We start from the raw sequence: 11,935 nt of genomic DNA on the forward strand, positions 1-11,935 counted from the left end.
CCAGTACAATCTGGGCTCCATCCCCACTGGCATCCAGTGTAGAATCTCAGGCTTTGTCCAGGAGTGGGTGCACAGAGCCTCAGATGTTGGCTAAGGATCTGGACCTCACGCTATGTTAGGAGAAGACACCCACAGGTGTGGCCAAGACCGTCCCTTCCTTAGCTAGAGGCTTCTGTGGAGCATACGGCAGAGGGGCTGAGGGGACTGGACCGTCCCTTCTGGGCAGGGCAAGGATTTCCCACCCACAGGTCAGGTTGCAGGAAATAATGATTTCATTCCCTCCAGGAGGTCTACCAGGACCTGGAGTTTGAAGTGGGAAGGGACTCAGCAGGCTGGCCATGACCATCCAGACACCATTAGCTCACCAACACCATGGGTGAATTTTCCAGAATGGCTCAGGCTTTCATGAATTGAGGCAGGGAGCAAGCACTGAGGGAGGGTGGGAAGACAGAACAAAGTCCTGGAGAGAGGTGGTGAAAAATAAGAGAACACCCCTTCCCAGAGTCCCTCTGCCACCTCCCAGCTCTGCCCTTCAACAAGCACTCACTACCATCCCTCCCCTGATACCCTGATCTAGGACCTGCTGGTCCTGGCTCTTGGCTAGACAGACAGGGCCTGGCCCCTCTACTGCCCAGGAGGCAAGGGCCAGGGAGGCACAGGCCAAAGGGGGATTTGGCTCTACAGCCAAGTCATCCTTTCTGTGAGGCAGACAACCCCGCTGAGCCTGGGGCAGCAGCAGAGGGACCCAGGCCCAGAGTACAGGGACGAAAAAGGAGACAGAATGCCCCCCTATACTCCTCGGCCCAGTCCTCAAGGCTATCTACTGGTCACCCTGCACAGAACTCACCACCCCCTTCCCCAACTCCAGACAAGCTCACTGACCCTGCATGAACACTCTCCCTCCTGCCAAGCACCCTCCAGCCTCCTGACCCCCTCCCCCACAGCTGTACCCACAGTGGAGGCCAGGAACCCCAGCCTCCAGACCCAATTCTCACCCCTACCTGCACTGTCCCTTCATGGAACTGGGGGTGAGACTGGACCCAAGAGCAGGGCTTGGGTGGTCTCCTTCCCCATCCTCCATGCCCCAGCAGAGCTGGGGGTGTTCCAGAAAGCATCTGCTCTCTGACCATCCAATTCTGCCCAAGAGATGAGATGGGGCATCCACCTCTCAAAGCACGTGAATTCCTCCCTGTCTGACAGATAACTCCCGGCCATTTAGGTGTCACATGATCCCCCTTAAATCAAAACCGGATTTAGTGGGCCACCACTGATGCACCAGAGGCGGAACAATTTAGTAATTTTCTAAGCTACTTCTCTTACTCCCTCCACCCCTTTCCTGAGCAATATAGAGGCTTATTATGTGTGGTGGGGAGGGTGGGTAGCAGGGGGAACAATATCAAACTGGTTTCTATAAAGAGGGATTTTCTATTTTGATGTTTTTACCAACTCTGCAAAAATAGCTCCCACTGGATACCACAGTAGGAGAGCCAGAAACATGGCTAGGGCTGTAAGAGTTTGACACACTATGTCCAGAGATGTGAGCAGAGAATCAAGAGTAGGGCTGGGCTCCCAGGTGTGAATGAGGGCACTGAGAGGACACAGGACTGCCTCCAACCCACCCCCAACTCTGCCCTGCAGGCGAGGAGGCCCTGTTGGACCAGGAGGGCAGCACTGCTTCCAGAAAATGCTGGTGGTGGCATTTGTGCCAGGCTGCCAGCCACACCTTTGAGTTGGGGACAGTTGCACTGGGGGCTCTGCCTAGAGCTGACCTCTGCACTGGAAGGGAAATCATTACCGTGTATGTAAGTGGTTTGGGAGCATTTCCTCACCCTGGGTGACACATGGCACTTCCCCTCTGCCATGGTCCAGCTGCCACTGCAGTTGCTCAGGCCCCAACCCCATCTGCCCTGACCTAGGAAGATCTCCTATCTTTGCCTTGTCAGATTGACAAGATCTTATCAAGATTGAATATGATGCCCTCATTTTGCACATGGAAAACTGAGGGTCAGAGAGGAGAGATGACATACCCAAGGTCCTTTGGTGGGTCTGGGTGGAATGAGGACTGGAGTCCAGGCGGCCTGTTTGCTGCCCAGGCCTAGTCGGCCAGCTACACCTAGCCTCTTCCTCCTCCCTTCTCTGCTTGACAAGAGGCCACCTCCTCCTCAGATACCAGCAGGGACCCCTGCCCACCCTGACCAGGAACAAAAAGGCCCAGGCAGCAGAATGTGTCCAGGGGAAGCCTTCCTTCTACATGCCCAGCCCTCCAAAACCTGACACTCTCATGTCTCCCAGCAGAGCCTGAGCTGGTGTAGAGGCACTAGTAGTCCCTGAAGCATGGTTCTTCCCATCTGCTTACCTTTTGAGACTTCCCATGCTCCCCTGCCCTGTCCCAGCCCACCCTTCACCTTTGGCCAGTGTCTCCAGAGTGAATGTCCAAGAGCTCACAGCAAGTCCTACAGGCCGGGCCTCTAGGTTCCCTCTCTCCCTGCTCCAGCCCCTCTCCTGGATGCCCCCATGCCATCTGGCCACCCGCCTCACTGCCCTGTTGTGGGTCCCACTGGCTCTGCCACTCTTCACCAAGTCTTCCCTGGTTCTGTCTCTTCCTAAGAACCACCATGGCTGCTGGACCATGATCCATTGGCCCCTTGGTCCCATTACCCAGGCTATGTTGCCCTTGCCTCCTCTGGGTCCTGCTGCAGGGACAAGCTGGGTGTTTCACGAGGCCAAAGCCTTACTGGCTTCTTTGGCACTTCCAGTTAGCAAAGCCCAGCTGGGTTCCAGCAATGGGACAAGTGCCTACCTGGGTGCACCCTTGTGCTCCCTCCTAGGCTCTACAGTGGGACTGCTTAGATGGCCACAGGTACCAAAGCTTTAAGGAAATTCCTCTTTCACTGTGCTAGTGGCTAGTCTCACACCTCACCACCAGGATTAATATATTCATCTTTATAACTGCAGTCAAAAAATTTAGTTGTTATTATTTTTTATGGAGGAAGAAGGCCACCAAATAAGAGAGCCCAGGGCTCATGAAAGCCATAATGTTGCCCTGATCACTACTACAGTCACCGCTCTCACCATGGACAGATGGCAGTGCAAAGAGCAGGACTGGACATGGTCATGCTTCCAGCTGTGCTCAGACTGATCCCTCCAACAAGTTAACACATTTCTAGGCTGAGTTGTGTCCCAGCCCTCTCCTCCTTCATGATGAGTCCTCCATCCCTCTTGCTGCTCCTGCCAAGTCACCCACTATCAGGGTGCCACAAAATAGGCCTGGTTGTCCCTTCCTCCTCCCCTGACAGTGCAGGGGCCTGTATGCATGCATGTGCATGCATACACATATACAGCATGTTCTTGTACATTCATGTACATGTGAGTGGGTGATACACATATCCACACATGCATATGCATGCAATGCACACACACTGGTGGCCTGCACAACACATTATTGCAAGCATATACATGTATACACACATGCAAACACATGGGCATGCCCAAACACATTCACACACAAGTACACACATCCTTATGACACATGCATGCAAATACACAATGTAATGACACACATTGTGGCCACGAACCCTTGACCCTCCTAAACCCTCTGCCATGTATACTGTGGCCTCTGCTGCCTGTGTCCTGAGCCCCAGGGCCTCTGCATAGTCTCTCTTGTGCCTCTGTGTGCTCACAGCTGTTTCCACCTATGCAGCCAGGGGCCTTTCTCCGTTCAAATCCTTATCATGGAGCTGAATTTAAATGGTGGAGGGGAGGGGCTATGGGCAAGAGGAATGCAGCAGTGGGCAGTTCTGTAAGTGAATGGCTTCACGGTCCGTCTCTTGGAAATACTCTGTTTCCCTGTGTGTCCTAGTCCGTCTTCATCTCCAGATAGGACCCCTACCCTGATGGGAACAGAGACTGAGTCTAAGCCAGCTCTCTGCTCATGGCCTGGTGAGCAGGTTTCATGTTCAAGGCATCTCAGGGAAGTTTTCAAAAGTGAACTGAACCAGCCATTGACCAGCCCACCAGCCAGCACCAGGAGGGGTACGCCTGGCCCCAGGGAGCAAGGATGGGCAGGGCCACATCTGGGACCACCTTCCTTCACTCTTTGGCTTTCTAGGATGCCGTGATGCTGTGGGCTAGGGCTGGTGGGGGTCAATCTGGGATAGTTGGAGGAAAGGTAGGCAGGATCTGCCCTTGTCCCAATCTGCTAGAGACCTCTCCCTCTGTGGTCTAGTCTGGGGATTCTATTCATGTGAAGCCAACATTCCTGGAGCCCACAGGGCCAGCAAGATCATCTCGCACAGGCATATCACTGTCTTGCCTAATGAGAAAATGATGAAATGGCCCCCTGCCCCCAGCACCAGCAGCCTCACCCCAATACACACACCTCCTGCTTTGTGCTATTGTTCTACAGGCATGCCCACTCGTCAACTCATAGGGCCCTTGTGCCACCCCCTCCAGGACTCTCCTGTTACCAAGGTAAAGCCGCCTCTGAACTCCCAGGGTATGAGACCATTAGAACAGGAGGGCCTTCAGGTGATTAATACCCTACTGTATAAGGTAAACTGAGGCCACAGGCTAAAGTGGCTTCCTCAGTGCCATACACTTGAACCAGTCCCAACCTAGCCCCTTCCTCCACCAGCAGAGCAGCAGCCATTAGGGCACACAGCAGATCAGGAAGGACTTGCTGCATGGGAAGGCAGGCCTCTCTGCCCTAACCCACTTCATCCCTGCACACCCCTCTCTGGGTCAACTTCCGGGGCACTTTGAAGAGCCAGGGCTTAAGGGTTTGGGGCTGCAGTGACTGGAACTCAGGATGCCCAGGTCTCCTCATATTGATTCTGTCTCTGCCAAGGCCGGGCCCAGGCCTGAAAGAGAATGTATATAGTGTTGGCAGCAGCCTAGGGGCAGGTGTGAGGCCTTACCCAAGCTTTCTATGTACGAGAGCCAGAAGCCCTAAAAGTGGTCATATATATGGACAGCAAGGAAAAAGAGACCTGCCAGGCCTGGACGAGCTGCCTGCCTACATCCCTGCTCACTCTACCCACCCAGCTTAGATAACACAGTGCCCAGTGCCCAACTTAGGCTAGTGCCAAGGTCCATGCCCCTAAGAGACAATCCTTCCACCACTGACTGGCTCAGACACTAGCTGGCTCAAGCCCCCAACAGAAGGAAAGCTGGAGCTCCGATGCTCCACCATGCAGCCCTGGGCATCCAGGGCCCAGGCCTCAAGCCTCAGGAAGGGGAGAAATAGATCTGTGGGTAGTCGAAGAGCCCCACCTCTTCCTGGTAACCAGGAAAGGCTTCCTAGAGGAGGGGACATGGCAGACAGACTTGTTTATGTGAAGGAAGGGAGGTGGTTTGGGGAGAGGGAAGTCCAAGCTGAAGGGGGTGGGCTTCCAGCCATGGCAGGGGTGGGGATGCTCCCTCTCTGGCCTCTCTCCATGGCAGCTCGGACCCTCAGGGCGGGCCCGGGGGAGGTGGATGGGCACTGTGTGAGTCTGTCTTCTCTTCCCAGCCGGAATCTCTGCTTTCCCTCTTGACCAGTGCAGGGGAGAGGCCTGGGCCCTGCCCTCAGGGAGTTCCACACCCAGACCAGAGCAGGCAGGAACTGGAGCCAAAAGGAGCTGGGACAAACAGGCCTCTGAACGCGACTGTGCACACAGCCACAGACAGGACCAGGAGAGGAGACTGGTTAGCAGCGCCCCGCACGGCCTTGTGCAGTCACTGCTCCAGCCCGAGGCTCCTCACACACAAACAGGCACGTTCCTACAAAAGGCCAACCCCAGGGGTCACCTTGGCCTGAATCAGGGGTCAGAGAGAGCAGAGCCTTCCTCACTCACTCCTTGCTGGGGTACCCAAGACGTACCCCTCTCTTCCTAGTCTCTTTTGTGATGAAAGGGACATGTAGAACCCTGATGACTTTCCAGAAAAGGAAATGGAAAATCGTTAGACAAATAAACCCAAGGTGTGTCTGTATTAGCAGGGGAAGAAGGAAAAAGTGCTTGGCATTTTCGGTGATTGCCAAAGCCCTCGGGGGCTGGGGGCGATAAGAACTGGGGTTTGCAGGAGGTGATGGGGCAGCATGGCTCCTCCCGCCTTGGCTGGCCAGGCACCCCCTCGGCAGGGCCACACAGGGGCTTGGATTCATCCTTCTCTCTGGGCTGCTCACAGGGAGAAGTCTAACTGAAACAAAGACTGGCTCCCGCATAACAGCCTGGAGGTGTGGTAATGAGGGCACTCTCAGACATCTCCAGAGCCTCTGAAGTCTCTGGTCTAGGCCGGTGACTGGGGAGGAAATCAGGGAAGAAGGGAGAAGGGGGGTTTTAGAAAGCCCCTCACTCTCCTCTGCCCTGCTTGGGGGCCTTCCAGAGGTCAGGGGAGCAAGCAGGAAGAACTTGGCATCTGCCATCTCCTAGCTTGAGGCCCTGGGCAAGTGCCTTGGCGCTCTGAGACTCAATTTCCCCATGTGTAAATGGGAGATCAGAGTGAGAGGCTGTCAGGGGTTGCACACAATGCCTGCTGCTGGTGCTGTGTCTGTTTTGGGAGTGGTCAATGCTGAGAATGTGGCAGCACAGGGCCACCTCATCCAATCACCCCATTTACAAACAAGGGACCAAGGCCCAGAGTGGAAAGAGAGACCTTCCATGGGCAGTCAGAGAGGAAAGCACTTATCCAGCTAGGCCAGAGCAGCCAGGGTAACAGTGGAAGCTGGGCAAAGGAAAGGAGGGATGCCAGAGAGGGTGGGTTTGGAAATAATAGGGGTGGGGATCTCACTTTCAGGGGTCAGTGGACACAGCTAAGATCCTATTGGTCTCACTGCATCAGGGCATTTCACCATGTCACATTTCTTGACCCTGAGTTAAACCTGCCCCAATTCCTATACCCTCTCATCCAGCTCCCAGTAAGAGTCAACATCAGCTGGGAGTAGACTGGGGGCCAGGCCCTGTTCCAAGCACTATATACTTTATTCTTGCACCAATCTTAAGAAGTAGGGAATATGATTACTCCTATTTCACAGGTAGGGAAACTGAGGCTCAGAGAGGTTTTTGTTGTTTTTGTTTTTAATTTTGTTTTTCTGGTAACAGCTAAGGTGGCACAACTGAGAAGTGAGCTGGAATCTAATCTCAGAGAGCCGAACTCGAGGCATGAGCTCATGACCACTCTGCCAAGTCCCCTTTCTCACAGTGTGCCCTGTGGCAGGTACAGCAAGGACCCCAAAACCCAGACAGAGCACAGCAGACAGCCAGCTGTGGGCCTTCTGACTGAGAGGCCAACAATAACAGAGGTAGAGGAAGAGTGAGCCTCAGTCAAGGGACGGGGAGCCTTTGTTTGCTCTCCTGCCCGAGAATTTCTGGTCCTCGTGAAATGAGCAATTTCCATCATTTGCACTGACACCTCATAGCAGACCCAGACTCTGAGAACACAGATGTGACAGCGAGACCTGTCACGGGCAGGCCTCCCCAAGGCCACTAAGGGACTGAGAACCATTCTGCCAGCCTGGCTGTCTCCCAGGAGCACTTAGAGGTGGCCAGGCCCAGGGGGGCCAGCCGGTCCCATCCAGCTGGCCCAAGGTCACCAACAGCTTTGAAAACAATGGGCTATGGGTCTAGCAGTGGCTGGGGCCAGAAAAAAGGCCTAGGCACTTCCTCACATTGAGGCCCCCTCCTTCATGGTTTGCCAAGGCAGGGGACGGAAGAAGCCTTCAGCAGGAGGCAGGGATGTTTCACACAGTGTTCTCGGGAGAGCAGCAACCACCAGCACTGATGGGGGCAGAGGGAGTGGCTGCTCAAAGCCAAAATCTGTCTTTCAGGAAGCAGGGCCGAGAGGGGCCTTGACTCCAGGCCCATGAGTCCCCCACTTTGCTGCCAAGGCTGAATCACTAAAATGCAGGGTATTTCCTACCTGCTCCTCCTCTCTGTGGACCTAGCTCAGAAGTTGGCACCTCCCCCCTGACCCGACCCCCAACTGCTGCAGTTTCAGCCTTCTAAAGCACTGTGGGCCCACCACTGCCCTGCTCTGAAACCCCTTATAGCTTCCTGGTGCTCAGAGCTCCTTTGCCTGAGATGCAGAGATCTTCAGGAACCACCTCTAATATCTTTGAACTTCCTGCGGTCTAGACTCCCCAGGCCCCTTCCCCTGGCAGCTCTGCCCCTGCCCATTCCACCTGGGGTGCCTCTGTCTCTCCTCCCCACCTCTCCTCCTTCAGGGTCCAGTGTCAATTCTCCCCCTCCAAGAAGACTCCCTGATTGCTCCAACCCATACAAGTTCCTCTGAGCCCTATGCCCCCAATAAAATCCAAGAAGGACCTGAGCCCAGGAGTTAGGAGAACAGGGTATCAGGGGATAAACTGATAATAGAACAATCCTTTCTCAGACTGAGTTTCCCATACACGGCAGAGTGTGTTTACACAACTGTCCTGACCTTATTAGTAGTACCACCCCCTAAGGTTCAGTGCTGTGTTGGGAGGGGAGGAATAAGGTGGTGGTGGTGGTGGGGAGCAGGGCCCAGAGAAGGTGCTGACAACCAGTGTCCCAAGTGCCCTGAGCGTGCCTACACTGGGCTCCCCCACAGGGCACCAGGAGGCAGGTGCTTATGACCCAGGGTTCCACTCCATAGGGAGGGGCAACTTTGCTCAACCTTAGGGATGTCATGGGGCCTTAAAACAGATAACGCCAGATAAGCACCCAGGACTGCCCTTATCAGGGACCATGGGAAAGTTGCCAGATTTAATCTCAAAACCACACCTAGAATCAACCATCTAGAGACCTCAGGCTGCACTTCCCTACCCAACACCCAGGGACTAGAGCTCCCATGGGGAGGTAGGGGTGGAGGGCAGGGGGGTGGCACGGGTGTGGGCAGAAAAGGGCTTCTTCAAAGAGGGGGAGTGAATCTTGGGCTTTATCCCCCAGGATGGGATAGGTACATTGGGCAGGGTGGGTGGTGGGTATGGGAGGGAAGACTGGGAGATAAGAGCCCCAGGCCCAGCCTAGGGATATAAAAAAGCACTGCCAGGGTAGAGCATGCACCCGCACGCATGTGTGTGGATGTGCACGCCTGTGTGTGTGTGTGTGTGTCACACGCACAGTACTAAGGGAAACCTATATTTGGGTGCCCAACACCCACTAAATGGGATCCAGGCTTGTGAGAAAGGAGCTTATCAGCGGCACTCAGAGGGTGGAGCCAGCACTTTCTGGGGGTAATCTAAAAGGGCTTCCTGTAGGAGGGGCCTTGAAGACAGGCCTTGAGGGATGAAGATTTGGCAGATGACACAGGATGCCAGAGACCAGGGACCCAGGTGCAGCAAAGAGCAGAGTGAGGGTTGCAGGCAACAGGGGCTTACTGGGGAAGCAGCTGCTGTGGTCTGGGGCGGGTGGAATATGGAGCTGGAAGAGGGTGCAGGTAGGGGAAGTGGAGGGAGAGGCAGGTTGGAGCCACTCCCCTCATTCCCCCCATCAGATGTATTTTCATCAGCCCAAAGTCCATCTAGTGGTCTGGTCTCCAAGAGACCCCCATGAAGGAGATATGTCCCAGGAAGGTTCTTAACTAAGGATTGCTGTCTGGGCCTCAGTTTCCCTATCTGTAAACTGGCTTCCCAGAGAACTGGACATAGGAGGGGTATTTCAGGGGGATGTGGACAGGACAGTGGGATGAAGCACCATAATCTCAAGATGGCATGGAAGGAAGAGAGGGAAAGGCCAACCTCAGGCTTCTGTAACCACCAAGCCTCTGACCAGTGGGGCTCTGATCCCTCTTGGGCAGAGCAGGTCTGCAGGAGCAACGTGCGAGCGCTGGCAGTGTGCTGCCCCAGCCCATGGCAGCCTTGCTGCCCACTTGCAGGCCCACCCCTCGTCGAACTTTGAGCAATCTCTATTATCGCAAATGCCTGGCATTTTTGCCTGGTAATTACAGCTCCCATAGCCCCACGAGGATTAGGGCATGATTAAGGAGTAGGGAGGACTCTGGTGGGTGGAGAGAAATACCTGCAAATAGGCTTGGCAGTCTGACGGCCTCCTGCAAACCTCAGGATGCCATAAGGGCTCAGTGGCTAGTGAGGATCGTCCCAGGGCCTAAACAGGAGCAAAGGCCATCAGCGTTTGTCACCTCCATCACCTCCTTGCCTCTGAACTCCTATTGCCTTCCCTGGGAGCATCACAGTGGTCTCTAATGTGCTCCCTGCTTCTGCCCCACACCTACTCCCCGGCCAGGGAGAGAGGTCTGAAGCACAGTTCTGAGCAGTCCTGTCTCCAGAGAAAATGTCCCACCCCGAGCCCACCACCCAAGGCCTTCAACCACTCCCTGCCTCCTCTAATCCTCCAGGCCTCCCACTCTCAGTCACCCCCTGTGAAGCCTACAGATACCGTGGGCTTCCATGGTCCCTGGACTCTCACCACTTCTTTTACCTGGAATGACCTCCCATACTATGCTCTACTTGTCAAAAGCCTGCATCTTGGCTTCTAGAAAAGTGTTTTTATAATTTGTTGAAACTGGAGTTTTCAAGTAACACTGGGGATATTTTGATTTATCCAGCCCTGCCAATGGGACCCTGGTCAAGAGGTTAAGTGAGTTTCATTGAAAAGACACACTTTTCCTTCCAGGGCTGATAAACAAGGCTGCTGCAGGGAAACCGACTTCCTCTACCGGGTGCTCAGCTGGAGTGGCCTGTCCCCAGCCAAGGAAAACAAATGCATAAACATTTTAAGGACATATAGGAAGCATTTCTGCTGGACACCTGCTGTGAATGGCCATGGAGTTTACACAGCAAGCCCGCTGGGCCTCAGCACAGCCTGTACAAAGCACTCCTTGCCCTCTTCAGCTCTCTCCCAACTCCTCCCTGCTGCTCCCCAAAGACCAGCATCCAGCCACTACAGGGACCCAGCACACGAGAGCACAAAACAGGCTCTTTAATTGTCAGCCCCGAATGCCAGGTTTGCCCCCTGCATACTTGGCACTTAGGGAGAAGGGATCTCCTTGTAACCAGAACGGCAGAGGGAACACAGTCCCTGAGCTGCTTGCGTCCTGAGTCCAAGGAAGCAGCTGCCATCCACTGCCTCTGACACTCCGAGGTCTCTCCCTGAGCCAAGGCAGACATGGGGGAGCACATGCCGTGGTCCCCGCATGTAAATGTCCCCCCTGCAGGCCCCACTCAGTCACGGCCAAGTGCTTGCTGGGCACAGCCGGGCTAGGTGTGGGTCTGGCTCCTGAGGGCTCTGCCTGTGGGGCCCACGGCTGCTCACCTGGACAGCCACAGGACAGAGGCCGCTGGGGGCCAAGGCTCTGCCTCTGGGCGCCCTCGCTCAGTCCCCTTGTTGGAAGACATTGCAGAGGAGTCCCTGACTTTGGTTTCCAACACAACTCACTCTCTGCTCTTTACCAGCCTTTCTACATTTTCTCATGCCCATTTGAAACCAGTAGGATATAAATTAATTGAATGAAGGAGGCCCCAAGTGTACAATTTTCCCTTCGCCAGGGATTGTTTTTCCCATTCTCACCTATGCCATCCTTGCTCTGCAACGTGAGGGTCTCCACAGGCTCTGGCCACTCATTCCCAGGCAGTTCTCTCTCACACATGCCACGCTGCAGCCGCATGGCGGGACCATACCCGGTTCTTCTGCTCAGCTCCATCACACTGCCCTCCGCGGCCAAGAGGTGCAGCTTCCCTCCAGGCGCATCTGACCACCCTCATGGGGCCTGGCAGGGAGTTGGGTCTGCCCTGAGATGGGCGTCTGGGGGGCTGATCAGTAGAAGACAGGCCAATCCAGAAGCCCAGCCAGGGACACCGCTGCATCAGAGGGCATCACTTGCCTGCAAAGACCCTTGTCAGGGAACATTTTAGCCCAGAGGTCTCCAGGGCTTCGGGGCCCCCACACTTGTCACCGTTCCCACCATAGCCATGAACCACCTCACGCTTCCTTCACAGCAACAGAACGAATGAGTCCTGGCC

This window comes from Manis javanica, chromosome 6, assembly GCF_040802235.1.
Source record: "Manis javanica isolate MJ-LG chromosome 6, MJ_LKY, whole genome shotgun sequence".
Lineage (NCBI taxonomy): Eukaryota > Metazoa > Chordata > Mammalia > Pholidota > Manidae > Manis > Manis javanica.